The following is a 20,057-nucleotide window of genomic DNA, read 5'->3' as shown; positions in this document are numbered from 1 at the left end:
ACATGAACTAATCAACTAATTACTAGTCGAATTAGCTCTCATGAATAAGTCGATAGTCGTGCACAGTTTATGTCATTTTTAGCATGTGATAAGCATTGGGAAATCTTCACTGTATCCCTGTAATGTTAAACATCACTGTAATTTAACATACCGTACTGCTTTTTGCTGTGAGACTTTGCCCACTAATACAACAAAGCTATGTAGAATGGTTTTTGCTAGTGTTGTTGTTTAAACCGCTTAACTCTTGCTTTTTGTTTCAGAACGTGAAACTGTTTGAATGTAATAATGATTTAGGGAACTTTGATGTAATCTAGGAATTTTTAGACGTAGCTTTGGGGACTTTCAGGTTTTCATTTATGAGAGCACTGCCCAAATGAATGATCATCATGAAACTCAGGTAAGGTTTATTTCAGTTGACTCTAATCTATTCTTCAGGGTAAACTATTTAATACTTTTTACGGCAATTACGTGACCTGTTTATTGGTTTTGAAGTAACATTTTTAGAAGTAGCCTACTCGATTTTTTCAAAAAGTGGTATCTTCACTTTCAAGTGGCATAAAAATGACTATTATGTCAACGAGAAGTTTTTTATCAGGATTCGAATGTTGCTACTATCACCGCATTATGTATATACCACAAGTTTTTTGCAGATTGTTTTATGAAGTAGATTGCGCAGCATCGGATGCAACCTAATTAGTACCACCATGAACAATTCGTACCGTCAGTTCGTACCTTGAAAAGATCGAAAAAAAAATTAAAAAAAGCCGAAGTCGCTGATCACAGTTTCTGCAAATATTTTAAAATTTTTCCGCAAACAAATAAAAACTCTTAGGATCATTTAAAGAAATTTTTAAATGTTTGCGGAAACTTTGATCAACCCTAATCCCGAACCCTTTTAAAATGTTTGCGGAAACTCTAATCAAGCCTAACCCTTTTAAAACGGTAGGCCTACCTCTAAATACCCATTGTCAGGCATAGTAGGCTTTTTGGGGGTTTGTGGAGCATTTTCAGGGGTTGTCAGGTATTGTGGAGTAGGCTAACTACTTTCAGGCATTGTTGGGAATTTCCAGGCATTGTCGATCATTATCAGTGGTTGACGGGTTTGTTAGGCATTATAGCATTTTCAGGGGTTGTCAGGCATTGTAGAGTAGCTACTTTCAGGCATTGTCGGTAATTTCAAGGCATTGTCTAGGATTTGTCTAATGCCTGACAATGGGTATTTAGAGGTACCCCTTTTTAAATGTTTGCAGAAACTGCGAGTGCGATCGGCGACTTCAGCAAGCTCTTAGGATCATTACCAAAAATTTTAAAATGTTTGCGGAAACTGTGGAAAAATGGAAACTGCGATCAGCAACTTCGGCTTTGTTCTATTTTTTTTTCACTCGATCTTTTCAGTTTGTTTGTTTGCGGAAACACCCTAAACCTTAACCCTTTTAAAATGTTTGCGGAAACTGCGTTCAGCGACTTCGGCAAACTCTTAGAATCATTACCGGAAACTTTAAAATGTTTGCATTACCGGAAATTTTAAAATGTTTGCATTACCGGAAATTTTAAAATGTTTGCGGAAAAACGGAAACTGCGATCAGCAATGTTCTATTTTTTTCTCTCGATCTTTTCAGTTTGTTTGTTTGCGGATACCGATGCCTAGCTAATCGATATCTAATTCTTTTAAAATGTTTGCGGAAACTACGATCAGCGACTGTTTTTTTAATTTTTTCTCTTGATCTTTTCAAGGTAACTGAGGGTACGAATTGTTCATTAGGGTGGAGTGAAAAATAAAAAAAATTGAATTTCAAAAAGTGGTCTTGATATATGGCCCCTGGGTTCTTGCACCCTCTAGTGGCCGTGCAATTTCACCAAACGAGCTGAAAATAGCTAATTTTGCCATATCTTGATAACTGCTTATACTAGAAAGTTAGTTTTTGGCTTAAATGCTGCAGAAGTAACATGTTTCTATCTTATTTCCAAAGAACTTTCTCTTAAAAATGTACAGAAAAAAGTTACAAGCAAATTACTGATTTTTTAAAGTAAAATCAAGCACTGATGCAGTGGGTGCGATGTCAAAAGTGTATAATGATTGATCTTATGACTGTGAAACATACCCCATCAAGTAGAACTACTTTTAAAAACTTACTCAAACAAATGAAGTCCTCTTCTAGTATAAATACACTTGATCTTAGCAATCAAAGAATCAATAAAACAGTCTAGTTTCAAAGTGGACTTCGAGTAACCCACTATTTTTATGGCTGATTCACACTGTCACAGTTCGGCTTCAATGAGGCAGAATATAGTTTTGTTTTAGAAATTCTTAAATAAACTGAATTCATTGTGTGCATATTTAATTTGTATTTCAAATGTCATATTGGAGTCAAAACGCTTAGTGTGAATCAGTCCTTCACATTCTTACAGACATGCTGTTGTATGGTTTGTATCACACAACTCCATATTGAAAACACAAAAATTTCAAAGCTGGTTTCAGCATCACACAGTATTAGTCTGCACAAACATTAAAATCGTGTTTGGTATTGAAGAATTTCGTCAGCTTTCGGGACTTTAGTTTTTGTCTGATAGTGATGAGGCCATCTCTACGTTTTAATCCAAATACATGAGCAGATGCTTGATATCTTTGAGGTTTAAGTTGACAACTTGGTGAACATATTTAGCCTTGATGTTAATAACTGGAATTTGGAACAATCTGATGTTGGTATCAATGTTACTGTTTGGAGGTTTGGGTTCATTTACATACCCACCTTCAAAGTTGTCAATTGGAATGTGGTATTGTGCATTTGATTTACGCATATCTGTGATCTTGTTTATTGCAAGTCTTCAGAGGTTACACTGCAGTTGGTTGGATAATTCAGCTAAAAACAAAAACGGAAATAATTGTAACGAACACTTCATAGGTGTCATGAAAACAGGTGGGCAAAACATATTTTGTTAAAATAAAGCCCACCCGGCCCACCCTATTTCGACACCTATGTACGCTGGTAGCCTGGTACGCACCGCGACTGTTTGATGGGACTGCTTTCTATGCTGTTTTAACGATCTCGGCTTATGCATTTCAACATCCATCTGTTCTATTGCAGTTCAAACAACTGTGTCGTATCTAGGAGGAAAAAGCCTATACGACACAGTTAATCGATTGATGCCTCAGGTGATGTTAAACGAAGTCGCAAGTTACGTCTCGCGGACCGGGAAGGGGAAAATACATTAAGTGGAGAGAAAAAGTTTTCTTTTGATTCCATGCAAAACTTAAAGAACATGGTCATAGGTAAGTGTTTGTTTAAGTTTTGTATTCACCTCTTGTTGGTATGATATCGTCTCCAGAAAGAATACTTACTGTTCATGATTAATTTTCAATGAAATAACAACCTTGGATATATCATAAGTTTTGCAGCATCTGAAGTTTACCTTTTTCGTAATCTTTTTTGTCAATTTGCTGTTTACTATCCCTGATTAATGCCTCAGTCTAGATCTAGTTGAAAAACACCTGCTGTTTACTCGTGTGCAGTAAAAAAGATGAGATTAGAAAGTTGATCTGGCCGATTTCGCAGGGAAGGGTGGCCTTCTCTGCGAAAAGGTCAGGAAGGCCGACCTTCCTGGGTTCGGCGGCTATGCTTATGGTGATGTCCTCGCTTTTATTTTTATTACAGCTCTCCTGATGATCGTGCCACGCACGTGAAACAGACTGTAGACTCTGTAGAGCAACGTTCTTAACCTTTTCTGACCCGTTACCCCACTTTAAGCAATTAAGCATGTTGGGCATCTTAAATCTATTATTTGTCTATTAAATCCCATAACCTTGTCCATTTGCCCTGCAAGCAGTTCAAGGCGTTTATGTCAGAGAAAAAGTCGCACAAATAAGCAACCTTCGACAAGAACACGTTGTTCTGCATCTTCTCGTGAAGACTTCCAAACAGCAGCATAAAATTAATTCCATTCGTACCAATTTTATTAGTCTTTGGCAATCAATTGAATGGAATAGCCAAAGCCAAACCCAACAATGATTTAAGTTTGATTAAAAATTGGTAATAATTTGCACTGTCCTGCTCATTGCCCTCTGGAAGACCTCAAACTTCCCCAGATTGAGTAATTACCCACAGGTTAAGAGCCGCTGGCCACTGCTGTAGATGATTGTGTAAAAATAAAAATCGATGTAACATTATTTGTTTACAAAACTGCTTTACTTATAGATGTTGTCCAGAGCAATACGAAATCATGCACTCTACAAGAAATCGACCACAAACTGGGCGACTGGTTTAAGACGTGGGAAGACCGCGATGGGGGCCGGCTTAAACGTCTTGCTACAAAAAGTACTGCGGGTATGTTCATTTGTTCTCTCCGTCACTGACAAATCGTTACTATTCTCTCAATAAGGGCAATAAAAGCATTTTTATTTACTTAACCAGCGATTAGTTTATTGCTGGAGCAGAACTTCAAGAAATATACACACATTTTAAGACTTGACTTCGAAGATCTATCAATTGATAACAATAATAATTTGCACTGGTTAGAGAAGGCAAACCGCATTAACACGATTAACGAATGTGCATTAATGTTAGAGGTTGATAGAACATAACGGTATACCCATTCCCCACCCCATCGTATAGGCTACGAATTACAGAATTAAAACATACTGAGGAATGTTAGGATGTATTAAAAAAATGCTTGTTATTGTAACATAACCGGGTGTTGCATACACATATCCATGGGATATGTAGCAATTAGAGTCTGTTCTGTCACGGTGCTGTAAACACGACCTAATTTGCACTGTACAGTATATTTTCTTTCATCCCTGCTTTCTTTACAAATGTTGCATATTGTTTTATAGGTACTTGCGTTTGAGCCGCCACAGATCACGTTGTTACATCCAGGCGCAGTCTTCTGATGAGGCATGAAGTACCTCAGTCCACTGTGTTTTTAGACTTTTATGCATGTCTTGTCGTAGCTGTGAATTGTGCATGGGTGGTGCATTTTACCATTCGAATAAATGTATTTTTCAACAACTTTACGTTTGTTTACATCATTGACTTAAATTTGCTCAGTATAAGAAGATGGTCATCGTATTGGCATATTGGATCATCAGGACAGTGTCAACTTGAAATTGCAGGTTAAGTTTAACCAACGTTGCTCAACTACAACGATTAGTGCAAAATGTGTATGGCCAACTGCGACGAAAAGTGCAAAGTGCGTTTGGCCAGCGTAGGTACCGACGATGAACTACGTTGGCAGTAGAGTTGGGATTACGTAGGCCCAAAGATTTTAAAATAAGTCGGCTCAACTGCGACGAATGGTGCAACATACGTTGGGCCATCGTAGGGTACCAACGATAAACTACGTTGGGTGCAGAGTTGGGATAACGTTGGTCCAAACATTTTAAAGAAGTTGTCCCAACTGCGATGAATGGTGCAAAATACGTTGGGCCATCGTAGGGTACCAACGATGAACTACGTTGGGTGCAGAGTTGGGATAACGTTGGCCCAAACATTTTAAAGAAGTTGTCCCAACTGCGATGAATGGTGCAAAATACGTTGGGCCATCGTAGGGTACCAACGATGAACTACGTTGGGTGCAGAGTTGGGATAACGTTGGCCCAAACATTTTGAAGAAGTTGTCCCAACTGCGACGAATGGTGCAAGATACGTTGGGTCAACTTCGGCCACAACGTAGTGCCAACGGAGGAGCATTATTTTACCAACTGTCACACTACGTTGGGCCGAAGTACAATGTTTGCTGGGTTAACAGTGCTTAATCAATGAAAATTTCTGTGCTGTATTATTCCAAACACGATCATGCACAGGTTTAAAATTGTATATCCGGACTTTATTACATTCGAATCAGTATGAAAAATAATAATAATGTACAGTAGAAGATTCATGTTTGAAGAAAAAACTCTTTTTTTTCAAAAGACTCTCGGGAACTGAAATCAGTTTGGATAAACTGTCACATTTATACTAAAATTGCAATTCAAAGCCTCATTCCATCGGACATGGCAACCTGTCATAAGCCAAACTAAAACAATTAAAAATCACACTACTGACAAAATGAAGTACCATAAGTGAAAAGAACACTGAACACTGTCTTTTTGATTCTGAACACTGAATCACAAAGACATTGTACAGTAAATAAGATTTATGAATGATATTAAGAACACACAAATACAAGCAATCTTGGTACAGCAGGCCTTAAAACTCGTGTTTTTTTCCGGCAGCCATCGTGGCCTACCGAGAGCTCCTTCTCGGCGGCCATATCTGCGTGCTTGGAGGCCAAAATACAATAACGATAGCACAAGTAAATAGCATTAAACTTGCAACAATGTTAAAATGATCACTTAGCGTTGTTGCAGTCTGGGCGACGTCCTGCAAAATAATAGAATCGTTGTACCACGCATTAAATGCTTTATCGGGATTGTAATCCGGCATTGCGGGACCATCTAACGACCCTAAATTGTTTTAACTGCTCGCAGCTCAGTAAATTGTTTCAACTGCATACCGCCTTTCATAAAACCTGATCATTTATTCCGTTATGATGTCACCATTGAGGGTGTGAAGTCACTAACCCACAGCGTTTTCAACTATGAAGACACGTGTTTTACCCACGGATGTCAACTAACCTAGTTCTCCTTTTTAACAACGATTCAATGTCCGACAACATTGAATCGATATAAAAAAAACAATATTGCCAGCCGATGTAAATTAGCAGTTCAGAACACTTGGTTAAAATAAACATCGGGAATTGCAAACAAGACTTACAGCGCTGGTGATCGCAGCTGGATATATTCAATACAGTACAACAGTAGTGACTATGATGCGCTGACCTAATTCTGCGCCACTCTTTGATACTACATATTTTCGACATTTAATCCACGATCATTCTATTGCGAAATTAAATAATTGGCTAGAAGAAACCGGCGGCCAAACTTGGCCGACGAAGGAGATAGCACAGGCGGTCATTCAAGCACTACTTAGCGGCCATGGCCGCGATGGCCGCCGGCTGCTTTAAGGCTTGTACAGCTACACAATCATTTAAGCGCAAAATTTTTTATTTATTTTCAACAACGAATTCCCAAGTCCAGATAAATGGTTATACACTGTACGTTACAAAACATTTCATAAAGATGACAAGCATGACACTTTCTCCTGGAGCTGTTTGTCAAGTGTGTCCAAGGCTTTTTCATTGGCAGTTTTTCTCAAGCTATTTGACTGCATTAGCAATGTCAATTTAGCAAGCCTTTCAGCCTTTTCGACCAGCTCACTTGGCCAGTTGTAAACATCGCCCAAGGCTAAATTTTCATGTTAAGTTAAATATTTCTGCTTCTGGAGTGCCCCACAATTAAATAAGTCACGCTATGGTTATGCTACACCACTGTATGTACCGTATAACTCCTATTGCAAGTAGGCTAACTACAGTTCACCTAAACTGCTTAGTGCAGTGGTTCTCAAACCTTTTTTTGTTGCGATGCCTCTGGAAAAGTTTTCTGGACTTGCGACGCACCAGTAAATAAAAGTAAATGAAAAAACATGTCTGACAACTTTTGATTGATTATGATTAAAGTTTTGTTCCCGCAATGCAGAATAAAGATAACAAAACAAACAAAACAAACAAACAACAAAAAGCAATGCATATTATTCAATGTGACATGTGGGCTTGTTTGCTTGTTTGCACAAAGTTCATGGAATCTTGGTAGAATTTTTGAAATTGCCACCCGCATTTCTCTTTCACTGTTTATTCGTGATCGATATTTGGTTTTATCACCGTCAAGGCAGAAAATTTTGCTTCACATAAATACGACGTGGCGAATGGGATAATAATTCGCAGCAAGGATGCAAGCGCCAAATTTTCAATAAATTTAGATTGTGTGCTAAAAACCCCCCAGATGAGGCAAAAAAAACCAGGTCCAGAAAATATGGGTGCAAGTATAGAATCCGCCACCCTGGTCAACATGACGTCACAAAACGGACGCAACTATTATTGGGAGGGTGAAAAAAAGAAAGGTAAAAAGCAGCGGAATGGAGGTGACAGGCGGAATGGATATGGATTTTTTGACAATTTGACTGTGTTTTTACAATAAAAACATTAAACCAACATCGAGTGTTGAATATAACTACCTAGAATGTCATAAACTTTACCAAATTGCATCAATTCAACTAAAAATTTACCCAATTAAACTTTAAAAATAAAAATATGAAACGTTTGCAACTAAATGTGTTGTAACTATCTAATTTCTGCTCGCATTTTAATTTATACAATAAAAGTACCAATCTAACGCAACTGCAAAGAGTATGTCTTGCTTTATGCACGTTTAAAGTTTCAGGTTTATATCTTATCTACAAAACAGGCAATCGTCGTTTAAACGTAGCCGCTCGGCGACACTTTTTTCCAATGCATTGTAAAGGCGAATCGATCCTCATTCACTATAAGCCACCCCTGTTTGCAGTGATCGGTAAATAGTGCTTCCACTAAACTTGCTGTAGTTTTCTCGTTTCTGCTCGGATTTTAACAGTTTTGCCATCGTTGAAAAGCACGATCATACATCTACACGAATCAATTAAACAGTAGCACAAAATAAGTAGGCTACTAGCTTTATCTTGTGATAACATAAACTTCACCAATTTGTAACGATTCTCAGCAACCTAATTTTTGCAATAAATACATTAAATCTTTGCAAACTGAAAGAATATGTCTTGCTTTATTCACCTGAAAAGTTTCAGGTTTAGGCCTATATCTTATCTATAAAACGGGCAATCGTCGTTCAAACATAGCCGCTCGGCGACACTTTTTTCCAATGCATTGTAAAGGCGAATCGATCCTTCAGTTCAGTTCAGTTGTTTTTATTTCTGACCATCATATCTGTTGTGTTTGTAGACTGTCTAAGAATACTCAGCACAAGCATATATATGATTTAGAAAGTATATTGACACGTTAGGTATCAGTAAGCTTCTTATTAGTTGACTGCAGTCTTCAAGCAGTAATAAGCACATTTTAACACAAAATCAGTCATTGTACAAAATCGGTGTTTCCACTTTTAAATATAAAAATCAATTACCAATTTAACCTGATGGCGATGTAACACCTCACACCCACTCTTGAAAATAATTGAAAGAGTCAACAATCATGTATAGCTCGTGGCTTACGACGTCTGGTAGATCGTCTGTTGTTTACAGGCATTTTATCATTAGCTGGGGAAACACCGGGTAAATTTACACATTCGTTAAAACAAAATTTATCATCAGAAATGTCGAATACGTCATCGCCGATTGCGAGATCATTGTCATTTGGCGTCTCGCATCGTGGTCGGAGTTGATCCACGTGCCGTCGCCACACCGGACCTCGAGGTTGGACTCGCACGTTCACAGTTCGGGTACCGTACTTTTTTACTACCGTGGCAGGAACCCATTTAGAATTTGAATTTCGCGTTCCATAAGTCAACGCATAGCAAGGTGTGCCCACTGGATAATGTTCATTGACGACGACATCGCGTTGATCTCGTCGGTTGTTGTTCATTTGTTTGCCTTGCGCAGCATGAGCTGGTGAAGGCATAAAAGCATCTATCTTCGTACGAATGATTCTTCCGTTTAGAAGTTCTGATGGTGAATACCCTCCTGGTAAAGGAGTTCTTCTGTATTGAATGAGGAATTCTTGCAGGGCTTGCTGTGGTGGCAAGCTGGACTTCTTCAAGGCTTGTTTGAAAGATTGCACTAACCTCTCAGCTGCACCATTGGTGGCTGGATGGTAGGGTGCACCAGTTAAATGCACAATTCCTCGTTCTTTGCACCACTTTTTGAAATCATCGGACTTAAATGCTGTAGCATTGTCCGACACAATGGTATGGGGATACCCGAAGTGCGCAAAGTCTTGTTCAAGAAGTTGGGTTGTAGCTTCAGTACCTACAGAGGTTGTGGAATGGACACAAGGATATTTTGAGAAGGCGTCGATTAAAACAAGCCAATTCCTCCCCATGAAATTGATCGCATGGTCTATATGAACTCTGCTCCATGGCTTTTCAGGTAGCATCCATGGATGATTGATTGGCTTCTCCGGCTTGTTCTGATGTTCAGCGCAGTTAATACATTGGCGACAAGCCTGCATGATGTCTTCTTCAATTCTCGGCCAGTATACAGCTGTCCGGGCCAATTGTTTCATACGTTGCATTCCAAAATGCCCAAGGTGCAACAGTTGCAGCACTTGTTTCTGAAGTGTTTGTGGGATCACGAGTCGTGATCCGTACAATAAACATCCGCTTTCCGTGGACAAAGATGAAGACATTTTTCTGAAATCCTCCACCGAATAGCTGTCAGTTTGAATCGTATCAACAGTTTTTGCATCCGGCCAACCTTCACGAGTGTAACGCATGACAGCCGCAATAACTGGATCTTTGCAAGAAGTCTTGGTTATTAAATCAGAGTTGACAGGATTTAGTTGCAAACTAATAGTTTTGATTGCGTTGACAATGTGTGAATTTTCTTCTTGTTCTTCTTCATCGAAGTCAAGGTCTGGACCAACGGGTAATCTACTAAGAGCATCGGCATTGCCATGATCTCCAGTTTTTCTATATTCAATAGAGTAATCATACTGACTCAATATTAAAGCCCACCGAGCCAGGCGGTTAGCTGCTAAAGCTGGAGTTGCTTTAGAAGGACCGAAAACTGATAGTAACGGTTTGTGATCTGTAACCAAGATAAATTTTCGTCCGTATAAATATTGATGAAATTTTTGCAATGCGAAAATTATGGAAAGTGCCTCTTTCTGTATTTGACTGTATCGTCGTTGTGTTTCTGTTAGGGTTTTTGACGCGTTAGTGATTGGGCGTTCGCTTCCGTCTGGCAAGCGATGAAATGAGATCGCACCCATTCCAACACTTGAAGCGTCACAAGAAATTCCCAGAGGCAATGATGGATCAAAATGTGCCAAAACATGTTCTGCACATAACATTGCTTTAAGGTTTCTAAAAACTTCATCATGTACATGATTCCACTCCCATGCAATGCCTTTACGAGTTAGCTTGTAGAGTGGTTCAGTAACAGTTGAAAGATTAGGTAAGAACTTACCATAGAATTGTACAGATCCAAGGAATGATTTCAATGTAGAAACATCATGAGGTGGTGGCATTTGTAATACGGCATCCACCTTTACACCTTTGGCTATCCCCGATTTTGATAGCCGATGACCAAGGTATTCGACACTAGGTTGAGCGAATACACATTTCTCTAAACGACATTTCAAACCATTTTCTTGAAGGCGCTGCAAAAGTGCTCGAAGGTTTTGCAGGTGCTCCTCGGCACTTGAACCACTTACCAATATATCATCGAGATATACGGCAACTCCTTTAAGATCAGCTGTTAGTTTAGACATTATTTCCTGAAAATAACCAGGAGCAGAACTAATACCGAATGGAAGCCTCATTTGAAACAGTACACCTTTGTGTGTGCTCAAGGCAAGACGCTTTTGACTCTCAGGGGTCAATGGAATTTGGTTGTAGGCATCAGATAAATCTATTTTTGTAAAACCATGGCCTCCTCCTAGCTTTTGCATTAATTCCTCTGGGAGTGGCAGTGGTTGCCTATGCGTCTCTAGTTGAGAATTAACAGTAACTGAGTAGTCACCACATACGCGAATAGATGCAGTTTTGTGGCCAGGAAGTTTGGCTTTGCGGACAGGTACAACTGGAGTACCGTAGTCATTAAATTGGGTTATTTTCCAGACACCTTTGGCGATACCTGCATCGTAGGCTTGAGTTAGCTCATCTTGTAATGCAAAAGGTACAGGGCGTGGTTTACAAAATATTGGTTTTGCATCATTCTTGAAATTGATGTTTAACTCAAAATCTTTTAAACACCCTAGTCCTGGTTCAAACAATTCAGGGAATTCTTGACATAATTGTTGGCATGCCTTTTGCAATGATGTATCAGGACTCAATGAATCAAAAACATGGTTTACAGAAGTACTTGATTTGTGAGGAAAAATTAAGGAATCAATTGATAGTTTCAATGTTTTAATTGCATCTCTACCTAAAAGATTTAAATGTGGTACCTCAGTAATGATGAAAGTCACATCCTTGTTGTTGTCAGTATTCAGCTTCTTACCATCTTTGATAAGGTTGACTTGCTGTGGGCAGTACAATCCCAGTATAGGAAGCTTGTGTCCAGAAGCTGACTCAAAATTTGTGTCAATGTTCTGCAGACATGGTTTTCCTAACTTCAACCAATTTGTTTTTGACAAAAAGTTTTCACCTGCTCCAGTATCCACTTCAAACGAAATGTTTTTCCCATCAATTTGAATGGTTTGTTCTAATTGAGGAACAGCATTAATAGCTTTCACAGTTTGTAGTTTAGCTGAAGTAATTGTCTTTACAGATTGATCTTTTCGTTTGGCTAAACAGGCTGATTCAATGTGACCTATTTTATCACAGTAGTGACATTTAGCATTTTTATAGCGACAAACTTTTGGCAGATGTCCTTTCTTGCCGCAGCGAATGCAAGTTAGGCCAAAACCCATTTCACTTTGGTTTTTAGCAGCACCTGAATATTTACTAGAAAAGCGATTCTTTTCTGAGCCTTTATACTCTTGGCGATGCTTAACAACATTGGTTTGGCTTTGTTGAAAAACATTTGAGCCATATACAGTTTCTTTTGCAACCTGAGCGGCTTCTTCAATCTCAATAGCAATTTGAATTGCCTTTGCAAAAGTCAATTGATCACTTTTTTCTTTGAAAATTGCTTTCAAAACAGCTTCATTTTTGATAGAGCAAAGAAATTTGGTACACATAGCCTCATCTTGAGGGTTTACAATAGAGGAAAAGTCACAAGTAATTGCATCTTGTCTGATTCGAGCAACTAGATCATTGATAGATTCATTTGGTCGACGTTTCATATCACTCCAGAATTTATATCTTTCACAAGTTACAAATCTTTTAGGGTCATATTGTTCTGACATGAAAGCAACAATGTTATTTATGTTTAGCTTGTTGACATCAACTGATGGTTGTTGTTGCAAGGCTAAATTTTGAAGTAATTTGTATACCATAGGAGACTGGTTTGTAAGAAAGACTTGAGGAATTTTAACTTCTGGAACAGAATGGGCATTAACAAATGTTTCAAATCGAGAGTAGTAGTCAGTCCATAGCTCCATTGATGGATCAAATGCACTAAAGTTAGGCATTATATTGGAAACAGAACTTACATTTTCAGTGTGTGTAGAAGTTCCACTGGTACTTTCTCCCATTTTCTGAATAGTTTTAAGAAATATATCCATTTGTTCTTTACTTTGCTTATTCTGTTCTTCAATTTGAAGCTTTTGCTGTTGTAACTGTGTTTTCAGTAGCTCAACAAGTTCTTTGTTACTCATTGTGAAGTGGTTTCTTGCTGAAAACAACTTTTTAAAATCCAATCCTCGTCGCCAGTTTATATGTTGTGTTTGTAGACTGTCTAAGAATACTCAGCACAAGCATATATATGATTTAGAAAGTATATTGACACGTTAGGTAACAGTAAGCTTCTTATTAGTTGACTTCAGTCTTCAAGCAGTAATAAGCACATTTTAAAACAAAATCAGTCATTGTACAAAATCGGTGTTTCCACTTTTAAATATAAAAATCAATTACCAATTTAACCTGATGGCGATGTAACAATATCAAAACAATACACGTCAGCATAGGTCGAGAAAAAGGTACAAGCAACAAAACGCGAACGTTAAAACGTGCTTGAGACCGAAGTAAGTTATTGAGTTGAAAGAAATTTGGCACGGTCGCAACACCTTCAGAAAAATTTAAGATAGGCTATAAAGGGAAAATAAAAAACAGAAAATGTTACAAAAACAACATATATTTAGGCTATAGCTTTATTAGCCCACATAGCTTTAGCTGGTATATTTAAGATTTGTATGGACAGTTGCTATGAAGATCGGCCATGGTGCGTTATCAAGAGTGCTGATGGTCATAAGGGGAACACGTCTTGATGCGTTTAGCTCATAGCAAAGAAGAGCAAGGCAGGCAAAGAAAACCCCACAAAGAAATCCTATCACGAGCAAAGCCATTTCAAGCGCAACGCACCATAGGCCTTGCACAACTCACAAAATAGATAGGCTATAACTTGACGACATGAAAACAATGACAAAAACAAATAAAACAAACTAGCCAAAACAACATCATCATCTTGTGGAAATTTAATTATACCCAGGGACGTTATGTCTTGAAGATATCAAGCGTGTTTTTATTATTTAGTACAAGCCTTATTTAGTATAAGCCACCCCTGTTTGCAGTGATCGGTAAATAGTGCTTCCACTAAACTTCCTGCAATTTTCTCATTTCTACTCGAATTTTAACAATTTTGCCATCGTTGGAAAGTAAAATTATATATCTACCCGAATCAATTAAATGCAAGCACAAAGTAAGTACCGTACTAACTTTATCTTGTGATAACTTAAACTTCACCAATTTGTACCAATTCTCAGCAATTTACTTTATACAATAAAATTATTAAACCTTTGCAAATCTAAAGAGTATATATCTTGCTTTATGTACCTGAAAAGTTTCAGATTTATATCTCATCTACCAAACGAGCAATCGTCGTTCAAACTTAACCGCCCAGCGAAGCTTTTTTCCAATGCATTGTAAAGGCGAATCGATCCTTATTCAGTATAAGCCACCCTTGTTTGCAGTTATCGGTAAATAGTCCTTCCACTGAAAGTGCTGTAGCTTTCTCATTTCTGCTCGGATTTTAACAATTTTGCCATCGTTGGAAAGTACGCTCATACATCTAAACGAATCAATTGGCAACAAATCCAGAACAAGTACTATCTTCATCTTGTAATAACTTAAACTTCACCAATATGTATCGATTCTCAGCAATTTAATTTTACAATAAAATCATTGAACCTTAGCAAATTGAAAGAGTAGGTCTTGCTTTATGCAACTGAAAAGGTCAGGTTTATGTCTTATCTATAAAGCGAGCAATCGTCGCTCGTATGTGGACAGCACTGATACATCTCACACCTAAGAAAAGAGCAAGATGCTAGCCGTTTCTGTCATTCGTCCAGTTCAAAGAACAAGCAACACAATTTAAACCGTTCGAATTGGGATTGTTTGGAGGGTAGTTCATGGCCTTCCTACCAGTTCTGTAGCCAAGGAGGGGGGTTGGGGGTTGCAACCCCCCCCTTTAGCACGCGTGTGACGTCACGATATTGAAAATGATGCTTTCAGTCTTTATGTCTTTAAAACAAAGTTTGCTTAATTTTAAACGAAACTGCATTAAAAGAGCGAGTTTTGCCAATACCAAACATTTAAATATCTCAACCTGGAACTCGCAACAAGAAAACATAGCGACTGTAGATGTATGATCGTGCTTTCCAACGATGGCAAAATTGTAAAAATCTGAGCAGAAACGAGAAAACTACAGCAAGTTTAGTGGAAGCACTATTTATCGATCACAGCAAACAGGGGGTGGCGTATACTGAATAAGGATCGAGTCGCCTTTACAATGCATTGAAAAAAGCTTCGCTGGGCGGTTAAGTTTGAACAACGATTACTCGTTTGGTAGAAAAGATATAAATCTGAAACTTTTCAGGTGAATAAAGCAAGACATATTCTTTCAGTTTGCAAGGATAGCTAGTAGTTATTTTGTGCTACTGTTTAATTGATTCGTGTAGATCAGTGGTTTTCAACCTTTTTTCTTTCGTGGCCCATTTTGGTTTGCATGAAAGTTCTGTGGCCCATTCAGTTTTTATGTAAGAAAAAAATTACAAAAAAGGTTCATAAACAAAAAGCAGCAGAACAGTGCTTTTGGAATGTTGCTGGAATCTCCTTGTTGAATCCAGGCGCTGACGTTTTACAATATCTTTTTTTCGTTAAAAAAAAATATATCTTCATCCTTGTAATTAGGATAAACTTTTTCCAGGTAAAGTTTGAGTTTTGATGATCCCAATGAATGATGACTAAGAACTTTACAACGTAATACACATTGTCCTTTTTCTTCTCCGTTATCAAAAATTGATGTACGGTACATACATACTGAATGTAATCTTCATCAAACTTAATGATTCAAGTATTGTTAATTCCTTGCCAAAATAATCCACAAAATAAAATGCTGCACGTGCTAAAAAGCGGATCTGCAGAAGTTCAACAAAGCTACCGCTTAGCCTATAAAGATGGCTTAATTGTAACCACAAACTAGTCTATTACAATTACATCATAAAGTGTTGTAAAAACTGAGTTGATATAAAACTGTATGTTGCAATAATTAGAATGATGATTGCCACTTTGTAGCTAAAAATAGCAGCATCATTCATTGTAACTAAACAAACACACAACTGTAAAATTGACTATAGTGGCAAAAATGAAACGAAATGTTTCATTTTTTCAAATATGTTTCAGTTTTTTCAGAAATGTTTCAATTTTTCAAATATGTCTGTGGCCCACTTCAAAATGCTTCTATGGCCCACCAGTGAGCCATGGCCCACTGGTTGAGAACCACTGGTGTAGATGTATGATCGTGCTTTCCAACGATGGCAAAATTGTTAAAATCCGAGCAGAAACGAGAAAACTACAGCAAGTTTAGTAGAAGCACTATTTATCGATCACAGCAAACAGGGGGTGGCGTATACTGATTGATTGATTGATTGAATCTTTATCCTCGGACTTGGAAAGCTTTTTGCAGAGCTTAATCTTGGCAGTTTCGCATACTTGTAGAGGCTTTAAATCACTGACGCAGGCCCTGTCACCGAGATTGACAGAGTGAAGTTTCCGATTGTTGAAGTCTTGTTGCCAGGGAACTATTCCATCCATTAGATGCCGCTGAATGGAGAGCAGTCCTTAACCTGCGTTGCTCAAGCGCACGCCCCGAGAGTCGAACCAGCGCCGCTTGATCTTGAAGCTTCTTCGTTCCAGAAGTGACGCGCTAACCAATTGAGCTATCGGGGCGGAATAAGGATCGATTCGCCTTTACGATGCATTGGAAAAAAGTGTCGCCGAGCGGCTACGTTTGAACGACGATTGCCAGTTTTGTAGATAAGATATAAACTTGAAACGTTTCATGTGCATAAAGCAAGACATACTCTTTCCGTTTGCAAAGGTTTAATAATTTTATTGTATAAATAAATTGCTGAGAATTGGTACAAATTGGTGAAGTTTAAGTTATCACAGGAAAAAGATGGTACTTGTTTTAGATTTGTAGCCAAATGATTCGTGTGGATGTATGATCTTGTTTTCCAACGATGGCAAAATTGTTAAATTCCGAGCGGAAATGAGAAAACTACAGCAAGTTTAGTGGAAGCACTTTTTATCGATCACAGCAAACAGGGGGTGGCGTATAAGGATCGATTCGCCTTTCATTGAAAAAAAGCTTCGCTGGGCGGTTTAGTTTTAACGACGATTGCTCGTTTGGTAGATGAGATATAAACCTGAAACTTTTCAGGTGCATAAAGCAAGACATACTCTTTTAATTTGTAAAAGATTAATGATTTTATTGTAAAAATTAAATTGCTGAAAATCGGTACAAATTGGTAAAGTTTAAGTTATCACAAGATAGAGTTAGTACTTACTTTGTGCTATTGTTTAATTGATTCGTGTAGATGTATGATCGTGCTTTCCAACGATGGCAAAATTGTTAAAATCCAAGCAGAAATGAGAAAGCTACAGCACTTTCAGTGGAAGGACTATTTACTGATCACTGCAAACAAGGGTGGCGTATACTGAATAAGGATCGATTCGCCTTTACAATGCATTGGAAAAAATCTTCGTTGGGCGGTTAAGTTTAAACGACGATTGCACGTTTGGTAGATGAGATATAAATCTGAAACTTTTCAGGTGCATAAAGCAAGAAATACTCTTTCCATTTACAAAAAATTAATGATTTTATTGTAAAAATTAAATTGCTGAGAATCGGTACATGTTGGTGAAGTTTAAATTTTTACAAGATAAATCTAGTACTTGTTCCAGATTTTTAGCCAATTGATTCGTGTAGATGTATAATCTTGCTTTCCAACGATGGCAAAATTGTTAAAATCTGAGCAGAAACGAGAAAACTACCGCAAGTTTAGTGGAAGCACTTTTCATCGATCACAGCAAACAGGGGGTGGCGTAGACTATACTGAATAAGGATCGATTCGCCTTTACAATGCATTGAAAAAAAGCTTCGCTGGGCGGTTTAATTTTAACGACGATTGCTCGTTTGGTAGATGAGATATAAACCTAAAACTTTTCAGGTGAGTAAAGCAAGACATACTCTTTTAATTTGTAAAAAATTAATGATTTTATTGTAAAAATTAAATTGCTGAAAATCGGTACAAATTGGTAAAGTTTAAGTTATAACAAAATAAAGTTAGTATTTACTTTGTGCTTGCATTTAATTGATTCGGCTAGATATATAATTGTACTTTCCAACGATGGCAAAACTGTTAAAATCCGAGCAGAAACGAGAAAACTACAGCAAGTTTAGTGGTAGCACTATTTACCGATCACTGCAAACAGGGGGTGGCTTAAAATAGGGTGTGTCATACTTTTGCAAAAATTTATTTTTTATCGGCTATGCTAAACAAGGTGATATTTTAATGACAATAGCAAGTCCTGATAATTTGAAAGAATTTGAAGAAGGTCTACTTACATCGATTTTCACTTGAAAATCTTCATTTTTGGCCAAAATTTGCATATTTTAAAAATTTTCTTGATTTTATAATTTGATACCCAACAATTTTTTTTCAGCTTTTTTGACTCTAGTATGGCTCAAAATAGTTACACTCTCCCTCCTAAATGTGGTTAAATGGCTCTACCCTCCAAAAACATTCTTGTAAATAATGTTAAAAACCAGTGATTTTTGAAAAAAAAGCCAAGAATAGTCTCCATTATTGACTTTCTGATTTGAGGGCAATGAGGATCCTGACATGCTTGTGTTTTGCAGAATATCAAAGGATATGATTACATTCTAAAACAACATTAACAATAAAGTGATAAACAAAAGTTTACAAGATAAATATGTCATAAAGTGATTAAAACACCTTCTCCAAGTGCATCAAATCATTTGTGATGCAATAATGAACTCTGGTTGCTTGATAATGGTAGCATAAAGGTTGCTGGTTTTCCAGTTTGTTTGGGAATGAAAAACCAAGGAAATAGTAGGCTTTCAAAGATAATTTAGCAATATCCAACACCAATGTATAGAATCAATGTGAAGATTGCTGATTTAACAAAAGCCAGCTTTAGTTCAGCTTGGTTTAACCTGTTCACTGGGTTCAGTGGTCAGTTAGTAGCCTAAGATTGTTAAATTTTGCAGTAGCCTATGTCTGCAATGTCATTCAAAGCTTATCCAGATCGCTTTTTGATTAGATTCATCAGGCATTGTTTTAACCAGATATACAGTGCTCGTACAATATAAGTTATAACTTAAGCTAAGCATTCAGCTAAGGTTTACCATGCAAAGTAACATACTAAGCACAAGCCATTACAGGTAGGCTACTGCAAAAAGTTTAGTCATTGTTTTGTTTTTGTTGTTTCCAGATCATTTTTACTGTTAGTAAAACTTGACTGCAGTTTTAATAAAACAGTCATTATGGCTACTGTAGCGATCCATTATTTCATCATATAAATTCCCTTTCTTTAACTAAAATGAACCATTTTAAACCATGCGTAATTTCCTAAAGAATTGTAATTTTCCATTTAATCTGCTCCCGAAGTCAATAAGAAAAAGGGAACTGATGATTATAAAATGACTTGTTCGCATTTGGCGAGAGCTCAGTTAGACCAGTCCAGCTCTCAGAAAAACATTAAATTGATTGTTTAATTAAAATGTAATAACTCGTAATAATGTTTCACGATCCTGTAATTTCATTATTCTGTACTGTTTAAATTCAAATTGTGTTATAGACCTACAACATTATACGAACACCTTCTGATAACTTAAAATTATAATTCGAATAACAATTGTGTGGAAATTAGATAATGGAGTCAGATATATAAATTAGACAAATGAGTGTGAATATCCTTGAGACAAACAGAGTTTCATTAGACAGCCAGTTACCTAATAAATTAACATTTGAAACCATCGCTTAACATTCTCACGCGTAAAATAGGT

The 20,057-nt window shown here is 37.4% G+C and overlaps 1 long non-coding RNA gene across 1 annotated transcript; it reads left to right on the top strand.

Moving 5' to 3' along the window:
* The first annotated feature begins 258 nt into the window (after nucleotides 1-258).
* Nucleotides 259-5,006, top strand: LOC145767495 (uncharacterized). The gene is made up of 4 exons (XR_014288792.1): nucleotides 259-397; nucleotides 3,087-3,271; nucleotides 4,194-4,322; nucleotides 4,832-5,006. It is a non-coding gene; the product is annotated as an uncharacterized LOC145767495 (long non-coding RNA).
* The last annotated feature ends 15,051 nt before the right edge of the window (nucleotides 5,007-20,057 follow it).

The sequence above is a fragment of the Aplidium turbinatum genome, chromosome 3 (genome assembly GCF_918807975.1).
Source record: "Aplidium turbinatum chromosome 3, kaAplTurb1.1, whole genome shotgun sequence".
Classification (NCBI taxonomy): Eukaryota; Metazoa; Chordata; class Ascidiacea; order Aplousobranchia; family Polyclinidae; genus Aplidium; species Aplidium turbinatum.
Note: the sequence above shows the minus strand (reverse complement) of the source record. Positions and strands in the feature narration are given on the sequence as shown.